Source organism: Oncorhynchus mykiss, chromosome 11 (genome assembly GCF_013265735.2).
Source record: "Oncorhynchus mykiss isolate Arlee chromosome 11, USDA_OmykA_1.1, whole genome shotgun sequence".
Taxonomy (NCBI): Eukaryota; Metazoa; Chordata; class Actinopteri; order Salmoniformes; family Salmonidae; genus Oncorhynchus; species Oncorhynchus mykiss.
Genome location: NC_048575.1, coordinates 49394260 through 49409633, shown reverse-complemented (window position 1 = coordinate 49409633; position 15374 = coordinate 49394260). Strand labels below are relative to the sequence as shown.

The 15374-nt window shown below is 40.9% G+C and overlaps 1 long non-coding RNA gene across 1 annotated transcript; it reads right to left on the bottom strand.

Annotated features, from left to right (window-relative positions):
* Nucleotides 1–10691: 10691 nt before the first annotated feature.
* Nucleotides 10692–13320, bottom strand: LOC118937451. The gene is made up of 3 exons (XR_005034799.1): nt 13193–13320; nt 12427–12502; nt 10692–11069 (listed from the first exon to the last, which is right to left on the bottom strand). It is a non-coding gene; the product is annotated as an uncharacterized LOC118937451 (long non-coding RNA).
* Between the last annotated feature and the right edge of the window lie 2054 nt (nt 13321–15374).

Sequence of the window (15374 nt, the reverse complement as noted above, 5' to 3'; positions counted from 1 at the left end):
CATTTTCTATCCATTAAAACAAAAGAAAATTGATCTGAAATAGTGTAGACATTGTTAATGTTGTAAATGACTGTTGTAGCTGGAAACAGCAGATTTTTTAAATGGAATATCTACATAGTTGCTGATAATTGGCCTCTGTAGCCTATCACTCCTGTGTTCCAAAGGCACGTTGTGTTAGCTAATCCAAGTTTATCATTTTAAAAGGCTAATTGATCATTAGAAAACACTTTGGCAATCATGTTCGCACAGCGGAAAACTGTTGTGCTTATTAAAGAAGCAATAAAACTGGCCTTCTTTAGTTGAGTATCTGGAGCATCAGCGGGTTCAATTACAGGCTCATAATGGCCAGAAACAAATACCTTTTTTCTGAAACTCATCAGTCTATTCTTGTTCTGAGAAATGAAGGCTACTCCATGTGAGAAAGAAACTGAAGATCTCGTACAATGCTGTGTACTACTCCCTTCACAGAGCAGTGCAAATTTTCTCTAACCAGAATAGAAAGAGGATTGGGAGGTCCCGGTGCACAACTGAGGAAGAGGACAAGTACATTAGTGTCTAGTTTGAGAAACAGACTCCTCACAAATCCTCAACTGGGAGCTTCATTAAATAGTACCCGCAAAACACCTGTCTCAACGTCAACAGTGAAGAGACGACTCTGGGATGCTGGCCTTCTAGGCAGAGTTCCTTTGTCCAGTGTCTGTGTTCTTTTGCCCATCTTAGTCTTTTATTTTTATTGGCCAGTCTGAGATATGGCTTTTTCTTTGCAACTCTGCCTAGAAGACCAGCATTCCGGAGTTGCCCCTTCACTGTTGATGTTGAGACTGGTGTTTTGCGGGCACTATTTAATGAAGTTGCCAGTTGAGGACTTGTGAGCTGTCTGTTTTTCCAGCTGCAATAGTCATTTACAACATTAATAATGTCTACACTGTATTTCGGATCAATTTGATATGATTTTAAGGGACAAAAAAATGCTTTTCTTTCAAAAACAAGGACATTTCTAAGTAACCTCAAACTTTTGAACGGTAGTGTATGTCTATACTGTATAGTGCACTCCTCCCCAATGTAAACAATATTTTCACATGACCCTCTCCTTGTTCTGTAAAATAAATTGCACACCCTCTCCCCTCATAGAATTATATTAAAATACTGTTTACGACAAAAAATAACAGTAACTGTAGAAGCCCTGTGTTTATAAATGGGGATTTCAACTTTGCCACTTCAGCATGTTTTTGTGGAAAAGTCAATGCCACGCAGGGTTACGAGCCAGAAGGTTGAGGGTTCACCTACCACCATGGACGAGCTCACTCTCCCTGCCTGTTTCATTACACTACGGTCAGAGCCGGCTGCAGACAAGGATTCGCAAGGGGGAAATCACATTTTCAACATTTGATTCCATATTTATGAATATATAAAAAAAACATGCAACAAATTTTCCACCAACAGCTTTCTGTGCCAATGCATCACACAACCAATAAACAAAGCATACCTACTTCAGGCACTTCAATATCATGGTTTGCGTTTTCAACACCACTATAAAAAGACTATGTCAATCTTGACAAACAGAAAATACATCCCTCCCTACCTTGTAGGCCTACCCAGCATCAAAGGCTTGGCATGACAATGTCTGAATGTCATTCAACCGTTTGGTGTTTTGCAATGATGTGTCCTTCCATTCATCAAATGGCCTTCTGCACAGTCTGGATTGATTTATTAATTTTATTTGCTGGATTGCATTGTGGTCCCTATTTTTTTACATAAATACATATAAAATTACATACAGTTGAAGTCAGAAGTTTACATACACCTTAGCCAAATACATTTACACTCAGTTTTTCACAATTCCTGACATTTAATCCAAGTAAAAATTCCCTGTTTTAGGTCAGTTAAAATAAAGTGGTGATCCTAAGAATGTGAAATGTCAGAATAATAATAGAGAGAATTATTTTTTCTGAGGTCTTGGCTGATTTCTTTTGATTTTCCCATGATGTCAAGCAAAGAGGCACTGAGTTTGAAGGTAAGCCTTGAAATACATCCACAGGTGCACCTCCAATTGACTCAAATTACGTCAATTAGCCTATCAGAAGCTTCTAAAGCCATGACATAATTTTCTGGAATTTTCCAAGCTGTTACAAGGCAAAGTCAACTTAGTGTATGTAAACTTCTGACCCACTGGAATTGTGATACAGTGAATTATAAGTGATATAATCTGTCTGTAAACAATTGGAAAAATTACTTGTGTCATGCACAAAGTAGATGTCCTAACCGACTTCCCAAAACTATAGTTTGTTAAACAAGAAATGTGTGGAGTAGTTGAAAAACAAGTTTTAATGACTCCGACCTAAGTGTATGTAAACTTCCGACTTCAACTGTAGATAGATATAGACACATTACAGAGAAAACAAATGCTTGACCTCCAGATGAGTGTGAAGGGGGAGTTTAAACACAATTTTTACAAGATTGTTTGGTTGGTAGCTTATTCATTAGATGTTTGGGGCTGCTGGTGAACCATGATGTGCAGGTATAATCACAGTGAAACTGGACTAACGCACGAGTCTTTAGGATGTCTATAGCTAGGTTTTCATCCCATTGGCTACAGATTTTCATGTGAATATTCTAAAATCTGAATTAAAAACAACATGCACATTTTCCCATAAGAGTTGTGTTTCCATCTAATTGACTTTTTTCAACTCTAGGCCTACAATTGATTTTGTCACGACAAATGTTGTATAGGTATAGCAAATGTGCCCACTCGGGTATTGGCACGTGCGCTCCAGCCAACAGTTTTCAGATACAGTGCGGGTATAGCCTACAATATACAATGATATTATTATGGACAAAAGTGCAAGATTATTTTTATCTGTCAAATGGCAGCCAAGCATTGATCATCATGTCAGCAGAATAAGACCCTTGATATTTATTGAAAGGAGCATCCAAGGTCATCACCGTGCACTTTCACCACACTGTGAAGTTCATCTTAATTTATTTAATTTGTAGCCTAATAAACTGCATGCTTTCCCATGATGTCATGACATTTTTAATCCGACATGTACCAAAAGGTTGGATGTAAACCTGGTTAATGTCAAACCATTTTGAGACTGCTGGAATTATATTTTGGACAAACGTGCTCATGCCTACAAAATACTTTTGAAGTAGCCTAATCAGATCAAAACATTGTGACTGGTTGTGTTTAAGTCACATATAAAAGATAATACATTTCAAAAGTGAAATGATAAATATTTAGGCTATATTGAAGCACAGGGTTCAAGGGGGCATGAGGAACAGCCTCTCGGATTGGAGAGGAGGCAGAGTGTTCGTTAAACTTTTCTGAATAGCTGGGCCTGCCGGAAGCATATGTCGTCACATTATTATAGGATGACTTGGGAGAATGATGATCTGCAACAGACAGTGCATCCCAGTATCAGAAGTAGAAATACAGCCAGACTGGCCTGCTACTGTGCCATTCTATACCTTATAAATTGTCGAGAGTAGTCCCACAATGGTTCCAAATGGAATTAAACATTTAAATCAAAGGCCCGTTGCGCCATTATTCAAATGGCATTTTCACCTAGAGTAGAATTTTGTACTCACTTAGTGTTGTAGGCTACTCTAGGTAGGATAATTGTATTGTCCCTAAACAAGATCAATAGGGGAGCTTTTTTGAGCTGCGTGTCTCATGTCTTCACTGTTCTTTCATGTGCAGTGATCAAATCAAATCAAATGCTTACTTACAAGCCCTTAACCAACTATTCAGTTCAAGAAATAGAGTTAAGAAAATATTTACTAAATGAAAGAACGTACAAAATAATCTTCAAAGTAAAACAATAAAATAACAATAACTAGGCTATCTACCAGGGGTACAGGTACCGAGTCAATTTGCGGGGTACAGGTTAGGTTAAGTAATTTGTACATGTAGGTAGCGGTAAAGGGGGGGGGGGGGGTCAATGTAAATAGTCCGGGTGGCCATTTGATTAATTGTTCAGCAGTCTTATGGTTTGTTAAGCTGTTAATTAGCCTTTTGGATCTACACTTGGCGCCCTGGTACCGCTTGCCATCCAGTAGCAGAGAGAACAGTTTATGACTTGGGTGACTGGAGTCTTTGACAATTTTTAAGGTCTTTCTCTGAAACCGCCTAGTATATAGGTCCTAGATGGCAGGAAGCTTGGCCCCAGTGATGTACTAGGCTGTACGCACTACCCTCTATAGCGCCTTACGGTCGGATGCCGAGCAGTTGCTATACCAGGCGGTGATACAACCGGTCAGGATGCTCTTGATGGTGCAGCTGTATAACTTTTTGAGGATCTGGGGACCCATGCCAAATCTTTTCACTCTCCTGAAGGGGAAAAGGTGTTGTTGTGCCCTCTTTACGACTGTCTTGGTGTGTTTGGTCCATGATAGTTTGTTGATGACGTGAGCACCAAGGAACTTTAAACTCTCAACCCGCTCCATTACAGCCCTGTCAATGTTAATGGGGGCGTGTTTGGCCCTCCTTTTCCTGTAGTCCACGATAAGCTCCTTTGTCTTGCTCACATTGAGGGAGAGGTTGTTGTCCTGGCACCACACTGCCACATGTCTGACCTCCTCCCTATAGGCTGTCTCATCGTTGTCGGTGATCAGGCCTACCACTGTTGTGTCGTCAGCAAACTTAATGACGGTGTTGGGGTCATGCTTGGCCACACAGTCGTGGGTGAACAGGGAGTACAGGAGGGGACTAAGCACGCACCCCTGAAGGGCCCCCGTGTTGAGGATCAGCGTGGCAGACATGTTGTTGCCTAGCCTTACCACCTGGGTGGCGGCCCATCAGGAAGTCCAGGATCTAGTTGCAGAGGGAGGTGTTTAGTCCCAGGGTCCTAAGCTTAGTGATGAGCTTTGTGGGCACTAGGGTGTTGAACGCTGAGCTGTAGTCAATGAACAGCATTCTCACATAGGTGTTCCTTTTGTCCAAGTGGGAAAGGGCAGTGTGGAGTCCGATTGAGATTGCACCATCTGTGGATCTGTTGGGGCGGTAAGCGAATTGGAGTGGGTCTAGGGTTTCTGGGATGATGGTGTTGATATGAGCCATGACCAGCCTTTCAAAGCACTTCATGGCTACCAACGTGAGTGCTACGGGGCGGTAGTCATTTAGGCAGGTTATCTTCGCTTTCTTGGGCACAGGGACTATGGTTGTCTGCTTGAAACATGTAGCTATTACGGACTCAGTCAGGGAGAGGTTGAAAATGTCAGTGAAGACACTTGCCAGTTGGTCCGCACATGCTCTGAGAACATGTCCTGGTAATCTGTCTGGTCCCCGGCCTTGTGAATGTTGACCTGTTTAAAGATCTTTCTCACATCGGCTACAGATAGTGTGATCACACAGTCGTCCGGAACAGCTGGTGCTCTCATGCATGCTTCAGTGTTGATTGACTCGAAGCGAGCCTAAAAGGCATTTAGCTCGTCTGATAGTCTCACGTCACTGTGCAGCTCGTGGATGGGTTTCCCTTTGTAGTCTGTAATAGTTTGCAAGCCCTACCGCATCCAAAGAGCGTCGGAGCCGGTGTAGTAGGGTTCAATCTTAGTCCTGTATTGAAGCTTTGCCTGTTTGATGGTTCATCTGATGGTATAGCAGGATTTCTTATAAGCGTCTGGATTAGTGTCTCGCTCCTTGAAAGCTGCAGCTTTAGCCTTTAGCTCGGTGCGGATGTTGCCTGTAATCCATGGCTTCTGGTTGTCATATGTATGTATAGTCACTGTGGGGACGACGTCGTCGATGCACTTATTAATGTAGCCAGTGATTGGAACATTTTCCAGTCTGTGCTAGCAAAACAGTCCTGTAGCATAGCATCTGCTTTGACTGACCACTTCCGTATTGAGCGAGTCACTGGTACTTCCTGCTTTAGTTTTTGCTTGGAAGCAGGAAAAAGGAGGATAGAATTATGGTCAGATTTGCCAAATGGAGGGCGAGGGAGAGCTTTATATGTGTCTCTGTGTGTGGAGTAAAGGTGGTCTCAAGTTTTTTTCCTCTGGTTGCACATGTGACATGCTGGTAGAAATGAGGTAAAATGGTAAAAAGTTTGCCTCCATTAAAGTGACCCGGCCACTAGGGGCGCCACTTCTGGATGAGCATTTTCTTGCTTGCTTATGGCCTTAAACAGCTTGTTGAGTATGGTCTTAGTGCCAGCATCGTTTTTTATATCCTTCACGTCGGACTCATTAAAGAAAAAACTTTGTCCAGTTAGAGGTGAGTAATCGCTGTTCTTATATCCAGAAGCTCTTTTCGGTCATAAGAGACGGTAGCAGCAACATTATTTACAAAATAAGTTAAGAACAATGTGAAAAAACACACAAAATAGCACAGTTGGTTAGGAGCCCATAAAATGGCAGCCACCCTCTCCAGCGCCATTGTAAGAATGCATCTGGCCTCTCCGCTGCCTCTCAGCTATTGCTATTTGTTCTTGTGGATTCATATTGAAATGTATGCAGCTTTGAATGATTTTATATGTGTGATATGACTGCTAGTTAGCCTATTGCAGATCTGGACAAATTAGATGGAAGGATAGACAGTTAGACTGGTAGACTATATTGATCTGTGGTATAGTAAAATTTAGTGCGGAGAAAAGCGTAGTGCATAAGGAAAGTAACAAAACAGCTTGATATAGGGGATGGGGCAAGCAAGCAGATGAGGAAATGTGGCTAGGATGGAAGCAATTATATTGTACCTGCGGAGTGAATTTAAACCAGGTAAAAAACGCACTACCCTCCCCTGTGCACCCCCCAAAAAAACATACAACCCTCCCCAAAGCAACAAAAAAAAGTTTGACAACGCTCCCCAATTTTGGAACCCTTGCATAGGAGGGCCTTGCATAGCAGAGAACCAGTATTCTATAGGGGACAGTTATCAAGTTTTTAGGTTCATTTGTTTCACAGTCACACAAGTTAACCTTCAGAAACGGATCACGCCATGTTGAGACTGGATGCCAGGGTGTCATAGCTCAAGCTCATTGCCACCATATGTGGTTTCAGGGACATTTTTCCAACGACCTTTTGGATTATGTGTCATTCACAACTTGTGATGGACAGTTGGGTGTAATAGGACAAGGGTGCTTTTAGAGCACATTGTGAGCATCCATCCTTATTTACAGATAACACCTGCTGCTTGACTCAAGGACATGTATTTACACAGAACTTCCATGGAGTGAATTAGCGGTCAGATAACAGGTTATGCATAGGGAAATGGACAAGTCGGCCAATAAAGTCTCTTATTTTCGTGGCCTGGAAAATTAGGCAAATATTTATAAAGAACAGTCATTGGGTGTTGGCCCTAAAGACTGCCAACACTTTGCATATCCGCCCTGAAATTATTGTTGGCAAAACAGTCAGCCACTCTTATTTTACAATGAGGTCAAATCCAGCACCAAACTAATATAAGTTTCACAAGTAGACCGGCTCCTAAAATGTAATCTGTTTCCCATTGACTATATAAAAATATATATATTTATATCTCGGGAAATCAGTTAACAACAAATTCTTATTTACAAAGACAGCCTACCCCGGCCAAACCTGTGCCAATTGTGTACCGTCCTGTGGGACTCCCAGTCACGGACGGTTGTTCAACAGCCTGGAATTGAACCGGGGTCTGTAGTGACACCTCTAGCACTGAGATGCTGTGCCTTAGACCGCTGCGCCACTCAGGATCCCACATTTTCACTATCACCATGACTTCAATGTAATTTGGTTTGCCAATAGGTTACATCCTGCTAAAATGCTGTTTGAACAGTATTGGAGGCTACAGACTGAGCTAATATGATGTATAACTTTTCCCATGGACTATAATCAATGGGCATCTTTTGTCTGAATACAGGGAATGGCATGCAAAAGGTTGTTGCATGCCAATCCTTGTATTCAGACAAAAGATGCCCATTGATTATAGTCCATGGGAAAAGTTATACATCATATTATTAGATGTTGCTTGTTAACAAAAAGGAACTTACTTGGGTGTACTCTAAAATGCTACTAAAGTGTTACTTCAATGTACTAATAAGTAAGTACTATAACAATCGGGCCATGCTGGAGGGGGGTGGCATCTGTTCAAACAAGAGAAGCGAAAAATACTGAAGCAAAATCACCAGGGAAGAATGATAATAGGCAAGTAATGCAGCAACATTGTTTCTAGGGGGAAAAAACGGTTTGGTTAGTGAAGCGAAAACTGATTTTATTTGTAGATGCTCCTAAGAGGGGATCCCGAGTAGCGCAGTGGTCTAAGGCACTGCACCTCAGTGCTAGCGGCGTAACAACAGACCCTGGTTTGATTCCTGGCTGTATCACAACCGGCCGTGATTGGGAGTCGCACAATTGGCCCAGCGTCATCTGGATTAGGGTTTGGCCAGAGTAGGCCGTCAATTGTAAATAAGAATTTGTTCTTAACTGACTTGGCTAGTTAAATAAATAAAAATTGACGGCCCATGCACACAACACTATTTGATCATATTGGGAACAAAAACTTTTGGGTGCAAGGGACAATATCCTTTGTGCACTCTAAAAGGGTCCAGTGTGCAAATAAGGCAACCATTCATACATACCAGGACAAGGAGACTTTTAATTAGAAGGTAAAACATTTTGAATAAATGATTCTAATCTAACCTGTCTGGGTATCTGTTTTCCCCACATATCATTCATTGTTTTCTCACAAGTTCCTGTCCTAGAAGCAAGAAAGTGTGCCCATAGCGCTTGGTTTGCACTTTGGAGGCAGTACCTGTAGCACAACAGTGAAGCTTTTCTCAGACAAAACATGAGATGTCAAATGCAATTGAATGATAATGTCCCAGCACTTCTACAGTTGAAGTCGGAAGTTTACATACACCTTAGCCAAATACATTTAAACTCAGTTTTTCACAATTCCTGACATTTAATCAGAGTAGAAATTCCCTGTCTTAGGTCAGTTAGGATCACCACTTTATTTTAAGAATGTGAAATGTCAGAATAATAGTAGAGAGAATGATTTATTTCATATTTTATTTATTTTGAAATATTTGGCTAAGGTGTATGTAAACTTCCGACTTCAACTGTAGATGTGGTCTTCGTATTCCCAACTTTGAGTGGAAAACTTTGCAACAAGACTAAGAGGATGCAATGCAACTTTTTGAAGTGTAAACAGAAATGAAAATCCACTAATTGAAGATTATAAAAATGTAAATAAAATACAAAACAGAAATGTCTTATATCTTCATCTTATTGCACACAATTTGAGGAGAAGCCTGACAGTACCTCACCTTTTTTATTGTTTTACTTCTCTGCAGATTTCTGAAATCTACGAATTGCAGATGATTATAAAGAAAAAAACTAATGTTGTCCTGTTGCTTTGGTTCCCAAGTTGTTGGGACATTTTTGGAAATGCACACTCGATTGTCAACACCCAACATCAAATGGAACAAGATATACAATGGAATATATTAAAAAATATGATATAGCCATAGAATAATATTTCCACACACACCCAAGAGTTAGTTACAAAGTTTACATCATGCAAGGAGTACTAATGTTAAAGTACACTGACAACTCCACCTTTACAATCCGACTTTGAAGTTCAAGTATGTCACAGTGCCAAAGTTTGTACATGTAAATAGTGTTTGTTTTTTGGGAGTATGTCGGACAAATAATCCTGAGATCCTTTTCGATTCCAAATATTTACTTCTCTTATGGATCTGCCAAATGGCAAGGCTCCAGGGAGAGTCGGACCATGGTCAACGCAACTATTTGGAGGCATCATCCAGGTGATCACAACTTCCAAACGTGTCATATTTCAGTCAATATAAATCCATGACACAAGTGATGAAATCGTTTCCCAACTAGAAATGCTTGAGATTACAACATAGGGAGAATTTATTTTACGCCTCTTCAAAACCTTAAAATCTGACTGTGACGGTTAACAAACCTCAGGGTTCAAACAAGCCCATTTCAAACTTATTTTCATATTTTGAATACGTTAATACTTTTTCTAGTCCTTTCATATACTGTATACAGTACAGTCTTGGTAAGGTCTATTTATTATCAAGTGTTCTGAACCACATACCACATTTCTCAGAGGACAGTAACATGATGGTATGATGGAAGATGGTACAATAACCTAAAGATGTCAAGGAAAGTAGGCAGGCTTTGTCAAAGGGAAAACTCCTTGTGAGATGGTCCTGGAGCCAAGAGGACATATTTGCCAAAGAAGTTCAAATATGTCAAATAAAATTAAATTGTATTGGTCACATACACACGGTTAGCAAATGTTATTGTGAGTGTAGTGAAATGCTTGTGCTCCTAGTTGACAGTGCAGCAATATCTAACAAGTAATATCTAACAATTCCACAACAAATACCTAATACACACAAATCTAAGTAAAGGAATGGAATAAAAATATATAAATATTTGGATGAGTAATGTCCGAGCAGCATAGGCTAAAATGCAATAGATAGTATAGAATACCTATACATATGAGATGAGTAATGAAAGATATGTAAACATTATTAAAGTGACTGGTGTTCCATTTATTAAAGTGACCAATGATTTCAAGTCTGTACATAAACAGCCATCACTAGCGCAGAGGCTGCTGCCTAACAGTCTGATGGCCTTGAGATAGAAGCTGTTTTTCAGTCTCTCGGTTCCAGCTTTGATGCACCTGTACTGATCTCACCTTCTGGATGGTAGAGGGGTGAACAGGCAGTGGGTCGGGTGGTTGTTGTCCTTGATGTTCTTTTTGGTCTTCCTGTGACATCAGGTGCTGTGGCTATCCTGGAGAGCAGGTAGTTTGCCCCCGGTGATGCGTTGTGCAGACCGCACCACCCTCTGTTCTGGTAGTCTGGCTGAAACAAAGTTCATAACCTTTCTGTGACAGCTTAGGCCTGTTGGAGCTGTTTCACAGTTGGCCGACAAGGTCAAAATGCTGTCAGAGGCATTTACTAAAGGCTGGGTCTTCCACAGTCCATAAATCCATGAAGTGGAATTTCACTGGCCTAACAAATGGTGCCTTGTTGATGGAATCGGATGCTGATGACACTGAGGATTTGTCATTCAAGAGGCTGTGATGTTGTTCAACAGTGTTGACCTCAGTCCTGTGACACAGCAGGAGGAATACATGGCGCAAGAAGGAATGAAAACTCTGAAGACCCAAAGTACACGACAGGCCAAACTTACAATGTTAAACAATCCTTTCTTTTCCCACTGGGCACACAGTGGTTGTACAAACGTTGTTTCAACATAATGTCAATGAAATGACGTTGAACCAACGGAATAATGTTGAATTGACATCTGTGCCCAGTAAGTAAGCACTCTTTTGTCAGAATAATAAAAAATACAAATAAATACCACAATCTAGTGGTCGAAACAGTAAGGCTGTATGTGATGATTTTGCTCTTATTTTGTATGTGTTAAGGTTTAATTTATTGTCAATCATGGTGTACAACATTGGAGTGCACAGTCCATATTTAAATATGGGCTAAATAAACAATGTACATATGTAAATATAACTAAATAACCACATTAAGGGTCTCTGGATTTATATTTGTGACATCGCATAAAAACTGCCGATTTAGCGCCAAAACACCGTTACCTTAGTATCCACATAACGAACAAACTTTCGATACTGGAATTATTAAAGGGTCGAAGGGCAAGACTCGTTTTACTGTTCAATACATGGACATTTGACAAAACAAGGACACGTAAAAGACTGATAAAACATTTTTAAAAATGGACCAATGGAGATCAGAAAGATGCTGCCTGCCTACCCTCGGTAATGTGGATGTGCTGCTAGCTTGCCCGTTACATCTCTCACACAAACGTTAGCTAAAGATTGTCGCTAGCTATTGTGGGAGTACCTCAGGATTTAATGGTCAACGTTGGTCCAAATGTTGACGGTCGACCATTAGAGTTAACGGTAGCCCATAGGCCGGCAGATGGCGACATTGCGTCGTTTCATTTGACCAATATGACTGACAATCTGACTCAATATCGCCAGCTGTCGGCCTTTGGGCTACGTTTACGGTTAAGTCCTTAGCTACTCCCACCTTAGCTAGCTAACGTTAAAAGACAGCACTGTGTTGCATTTGTTATGGTGATTACAGTCATACTTTAATATCTGGCTGACATATTTTGTCATATGTTTAATTGACTTAGTTGGCCCAGCGTTGTACGGGTTAGGGGAGGGTTTGACCGGGGTAGGCCGTAAATAAAGGTTACAAATAAAAATGGGTTTAATTGACAAATAATTGAAGACCTTCCACAACCCACTCTCGCTGGAGCTTCCAAATGTGGGCAATGTGAAAGTAATCACCGTTTAGCTTTTACCCCACAGGGACAAGGAAAAATGTATTGAGATATTCAATGGGCTATCATCGTTAAGTAACATAGTAGATACAAAGCATTGAAGCGTTTAACTGCAGGGCACTCCCACATATGAAGGAATGTGCCTACCTGATGTAGGGACAGTGAACAGTTGGGAGATGGGGCCAATTTCATCGTAAAACGTTTCCTTGGTGTTAAATACAGTCTGTGAACAAATGTAAAAGTTATAAATTGCTAGTTCGGATTACGGGATGCCATATTCTGTTCCAGTTAAAGGGTTGTACAGATTCAGTTAGAGCTGCGGACCATACTTTTTTAATGGCTAGCTCAGAATTTGAGCATTCCAAAAGTTATTTCTGGAGATCAGTTATTTTGTGAGCCCAGATAATTAATTTATAAATCCCATCATTGGATGGTTCTGTAGTTGGGATGTCCTACATCTCTCTCTGATAAAACACAAAGGAAGTGCTTCTCAAAATAGCAGGCTTGCTTCTCTAAGCAAAATGCTCTGCAGCAGGCACACAGGATGTGGCTGCAGTGGAGCACAAACTCAAACAGCATCCTCTGGCTCTGTACCCACATTAAGAGCATGGCATGCCCCCAGAGGTGAGTGGCAGGTAGATAACAAGACTAATTAGCGATGTCATCACATTGAATATAAAAGATGCCTCCTCCTTTTTGCAATAAGACAAAGGGCATCTTTCCAAACACATTGAAAGGGTTTTAGTCCAACTGAATGCTTAATCTGTGTCCGAGAAACCAGACCCTAAAATATACATCAGATGGTTCACGCACAAACAATTCTGAATTCTAAAAGTAATCAACTCTTACGCTGTTGTTACGGCATGACTTTGTTTTGCTTACTTGTAACAACACAATTGAATGTACTACTTACTGTTTGTCCTTCATCCGATAGTTGTTTGATCAGGTTGTGTCCTGGGGCCGGATAAGTGTGTGAACAGAGCTTCTGCAGTGACTTCACCAGACGACTGCACTGAGCTGTGTGAAACCATCATACAGGAATCCGAGTCAGAGGAGGAAGTGAGAGAGAGAGAGACCATCTGTCACTGCAATGTCATTTCCAGAGAAGTTTGTTTTGGGGCAAACTCTTCATTACTAGGGTATAAGCTGTACATCTAGTGCAGGACCGGTTCCTGGCATAAGCGACATAAGCGATTGCTTAGGGCGCCCGGCCACAAGGGGACCTGTCATGCCAAATAGTGTCCACCTGCCAAAGTGTCCCCCCTGCATCACAGTGGGAATCCCATTGTGATGCAGTGGGGGACACTCTTTGGCATGTATTATTTAGCATGACAGGCCCCTGACCAAAAAGAACTCAGTCGGGATCTCGACTTACTATTGAGAGTAAGATTAGTCTTGCCATCTATCTTAATGTGTAGTAATCATTGCCGAATATCAACCGGACATGCAGGGCATGTGCCCTGACCTTTAGTCATTGTCACTCAGATATCATATCAACATGGCATAAGTCATTGCAAAATGTGTAAAATTGCAGGAAAATGGGGCCATGAAAATGTTTTGCCGTGAGGTGGGGGCCCCCTCAACCAAAACTCACTTAGGGCCTGTCATGCCAAAAATTGTCCCGCAGAGGGGGACACTATTTGGCATGACAGGTCCCCAAAAGGCTAGAGCCGGCCCTGATCTACTGGTATAAGTACTGGTGATGTAGGATATGGAGCCAACAGTCTGTGCTGTTAACCCTTTTCTTTTTTTTGCTAAAGGATGGACGATTCCTGCCCAAAGAGCTGCAAGCAAAACAGATCAGTGCCAAGGAAGACCAGATAATCAATGTCAAACGACTGTGTTCCACATCTCAAGAGGAGGACATCAAGAAAGTCAAGCTTTTCTGTGACTGGGTCGCCTCATTGGTAAGCACAGCGAACACAAACCTTCCATGACCATAAAGAAGGTGAGGAGGACTGCGTACATAAACACAGGAAGTAGGGATTCTGAGGGTGTTGCAGCACCCCCTGAATTATTTATATATTTTTTCCTTCACTGAAGTAGTGCCCTGGGCCTTTACGAGTCCTGTATTAGCAGACCAATATAGCAGTCTGTATTTTTTTTCTTGTTTCCTGCCTATGTAAAAAATATATATATATATATATATATATATATATATATATATATATATATATATATATATATATATATATATATATAATAATGCTCATGTTCAACAGAGCAAACCAGGAACTAAAAGCCCCAAATATGGAGCATGGTTCCTAGATGCTAAAACATGGAAGTAAAGAGATGCTGATGAACCATTACGAGACCCCAATATCATCCCTGAGGACATTGAGTTTCCACCAGAACCAAGTGAAATGGTGGGTCTTTGGTATAACTTGTCCTTGTTCTTTGTGGGTATTTATGAGACAATTGATTTTGAGAGACCATCAATCCCCCTTGACGTTTCAGTTAAAATGATCTGAAATTATATTAGAAGCATGGGACTCAAGCGTTCATCATCAGCACGGGGCTGAGGGTAGGGTATGACAACATTGCTTCACGTGTACGTAGTGAGTGCTTCCCAGCACAGGCGTAATGCTTTTCCTGGGAAGAGAGAGACCATATTGAATGGCAGATTATTATTAGATTAAAAAAAGAGATATTATATACAGATTGCTTGACTTTTTAACTATTTTTCGGTTTCTGAGTCTTCTCTTTGCAGAAGAGGAGCGAGACAATTGATCAAGGCCAGATGCAGCAGGCTCTGCTTCAACACGGAAAGGGAAATTGGTCCTTCAGGCATGTTTCAATAGGCATTATGTAGGTCAGTTTCACAATAGTACACAAGAATAAGACACTATGCTGGTAAAAAATAAAAAGTGGATCTTAATTTTTCACGTGTTTCCAGATCATGTTTAGAAAACATTGACTGTCTGTCAATGCATGTACATCACAGATCATCCTCAGTTACCTTGAATAAATGACATATTTTATGAACAACAAGAGATTGTTTATCCTTCTGTCATCATATTTAGTGACAATCTTGCTGTGTTGAAAGTAACATGCCATGGACATTGGCAATTTAATAATAAAAGACAATTCACAAT